The sequence below is a fragment of the Lontra canadensis genome, unplaced genomic scaffold, assembly GCF_010015895.1.
Source record: "Lontra canadensis isolate GAN:19392208 unplaced genomic scaffold, GSC_riverotter_1.0 scaffold1, whole genome shotgun sequence".
Lineage (NCBI taxonomy): Eukaryota > Metazoa > Chordata > Mammalia > Carnivora > Mustelidae > Lontra > Lontra canadensis.
In genome coordinates, this window is record NW_022630995.1 from 5,962,718 (window position 1) to 5,966,221 (window position 3,504).

At 36.5% G+C, this 3,504-nt stretch overlaps 1 pseudogene; it reads right to left on the reverse strand.

The window, feature by feature from the left end:
• Window positions 1-2,234: 2,234 nt before the first annotated feature.
• Window positions 2,235-3,013, reverse strand: LOC116871484 (annotated as a pseudogene).
• Between the last annotated feature and the right edge of the window lie 491 nt (window positions 3,014-3,504).

Consider the following 3,504-nt stretch of genomic DNA (forward strand, 5'->3'; position numbering starts at 1 on the left):
TGTTTTCCAATTTTACTTATGATTTGTATTTTGATCCAGGTAGGTTATAGAAAAGTGTTGTTTAATTTGGCATTTTCCTAAGTGTCTTACTATTATTAATTTCTAGCTTAATTCCATAGTCAAAGAATATAATCTGCATAGCTTTAATCCTCTTTATTGAGATTTATTTTATGGCCATGCATAGAGTTTATGGTGTGCATATTATACATAACAAAAATAATTGTATTCTCTATTGTTGGCTGTAATATTCTTAAATATCATTAGGTGAAGGTGATTGATAGTGTTCAAATTACGTTCCCACTGAGATTTTTTTTTGTCTAGTTTTTATTGATGTTACAATTGTGGATTTGTATTCTGTCTTCAATTCGTCCATTTTTGCTTTGTGTATTTTGAAGTTCTTTTAATAAACACATAGGTATTTATGATTGTTATATCTTTTCTGAAGAATTGACACTTCTATCATTATGTCACCCTTTATCTGTGGTAATACTTTTAATTTCAAAGTCTGTTTCCTCTGATATTAATATTAGCCCCTCCAGTTTTATGACTAGTGTTTGCTTGGTTTATCTCCTCTCATGTATTGACTTTCAATCTGTCGGTTTCTTTATACATTTAAATGTGTCTTGCAGAAAACTTACACTTGGATCTTGATTTACATGATTTTTTTTATAGTTTCCACTTTTAAATTGGAGTGTTTAAGCCATTAAAATATAATTATTCATAAATTTGAATTACAGGATGACAGTATTGTTCTCTCTTTGCTTCTGTTTTTTGTTTCTTTTTTCTTTCCTGCCTTATTCTGGATTGAGTATTTTTTAAAATTCTGTTTTTATTTATGAATTGGCTATGTAAGTATAGTTTTTTGCATTTTTTTTAAGAGAAAGCATGTTGGGGGAGGGGCTAAGGGAGAGGGAGAGAGAGAATCCCAAGCAGGCTTCATGCCCAACCCCATGCAGGGTTCTTTCTCCGGACCCTGAGATCATGTCCTAAGCAGAAACCAAGAGTTGGACCCTGACCTGACTGAGCCACCCAGGTGCCTAGCTTTTTGCATTTTTAACTCGATAGTTTAAAGATTACAATTACAGGTCTTAATGCTTTGTAATTTATTAAAAGCTTTATTTTTTTCCCTGTTCTTCAAATTGGATAATATCTGTTGATCTATTTTCTCAAGTTCACTGATGCTTTCCTTCATCACTTCTATTTTGCTTGTAAATCGGTATGTTTTTCGTTTCAGATATTGTATATTTTGGTTTTATAATTTCAGTTGTTTCTTTTTTTATAGTTTTTATTTATCTTCAGATTTCCTATCTCTTTGTTTACTATGAGACTTGAGTAATGAACATTTTCCTTTATCTCACCACGCAGAGTTATAGTAGCTGGTTTGAAATAGTTCATGCTAATTCTAGCCTGTGGATCATCACAGGGTTGCTTTTTGCTGATTATCTTTTTTCTTGAGATTGGATCACAAATTGCTGCTTGTTCCTACATCAAGTAATTTTGGATTTTAACTTGGATGATGTGAATGGTATATCCTGGAAACTGTTTCTGTTACATATTTCTCCAAAGAGTAGCTATTTTTGTTTTGACAGACAATGTGGTTGGAATAAAATTTCAAGCTCCATTTCTGGACAACTCAAACCTCAGTTCAATTTTTGTATCTTTATTTTATTCATTTATTTTTAATGGAAGCCGTGAGTATTTTTAATGCATGAAAGCATTGACAGTTCAGCTCAGTTGTTCAAATAAGATAGGCTACTAGGCTAATCATTTGAAGGCAAACAAAAGTAGATCCTTAATCTCAAATCAAATGTTGTCAATCTACATTGTAGCAATGATCCATGAATAATAATGTAAATTAAATTAACTCAAAACATTTATGTTATGCATTTTAAAAAGGGAGGTACACTGACATTATGTCAGGTTCCAAGGTTAATTTCTTAGGTTAGTGATATAGCAATTCAAGAAAGCATACCCATTTGTTTCTTGTCGATTTCTAATGTTTAAATGATATCAAAATTAAACAGATCTCTATATCAAGACATCAAATGATTTACTTAAAGTCCACATCTGAATTATATAACTCCTATAAAAGTGGAAATCTGTATCTTCAGTTACTACAAAGAGAGCACCCTAAGTCAACTGGCATATATATATATATATATTCCTTTTGAAGGTTAGACAATTCATTGAGAACTTCCCTTCCCCTTCCCTTCCCCGCCCTTGCAGTCTCCAGGTCACTTTTCTGTCTTATGGCTCTTTTGTGCTGGCCCCGGGAAGATGGCTAAGGGCAGGGGCGAGGCGTACTGCTCCATAAGGCTCAGGAGGTGGCTGTAGCTGTCTTGTTGGTGCTTTGTGAACACAGCTGGCAGGTTCAGCTCATCCTATAGTGCCTTCACCCAGGCCATTTTCTCAGTCTCCTTTTGCCCATAATTTTCCAGAAGGATCTGGTGCTGCAGACAGATCTGAAGGAGCCTGCTGCAGCTAGCTGCGTTTGTGGTCCTGGATGTCAGAGCCAATCTTGCCTGTCACACTGGGCTCCCCGAAGAGATCAAGGTAATCCTCCTGAATCTGAAAGAACTCCCCCATCTCCAGCAGGATCTTCTTGGCATTGGCATTTTTTTTTAAAGACTTTATTTATTTATTTATTGGACAGAGAAAGAGATCACAAGTAGGCAGAGAGGCAGGCAGGGCGCGGGGTGGGGGGTGGGAAGCAGGCTCCCTGCTGAGCAGAGAGCCCGATGGGGGGGCTTGATCCCAGGACACTGAGATCATGACCTGAGCCGAAGGCAGAGGCTTAACCCACTGAGCCACCCAGGCGCCCGGCATTGGCATGTATTTTTCTCCTCGTCACTACCTGTCATTTATATGACAGCAGCTATAGGAAGATAGAACGAGTAGAAGGCTGTCTTGGACTTGACAGTAGATTGTCCTTCTTTTCAATGAATCTGCCAAGATCCACATTGGCGCAGAGGGCTGTGATGAGGTGAGTACCTGAGCTTAAGTTATAATTCATTTTTGAAAGACACAACTAGGCATTACATCCAGACAAGGAGAGGTTCAACAAAAGATAAGATTTCATTTCACCCTACATGGTTTCTTGAAGCTTTGAGGAAACCTTTTCCAGAAAAAAAAGCTGTCAAATACCTCCTTTGTTTATCTGTCTAGAACTGGGTCCTATGACCCCCTCCAAACCAGTTGCTAAAAATCAGAAAATGATCATTAGTGATAGTAACTAATCAGGATTTATTTCGTCCCGTGATGAGAAATTGATACCCACATTGCCAGCACTCTGTAAGGAGGTAGTGTGTAGGACAGTCACTTAACACCTGCCACAAACCCCTACAGTATTCTTAATTCATGCATGATAAGGAGTAGAACATAATGTTAAAAAACACTATCATATCAAAAAGAAATGGTAAGATAATTCTTAAGTTACATGATGTTTGTGCTCTATATACTTACCCTTATGTAGGCATCCAAATAGAATAATTGATGAAAAAATTA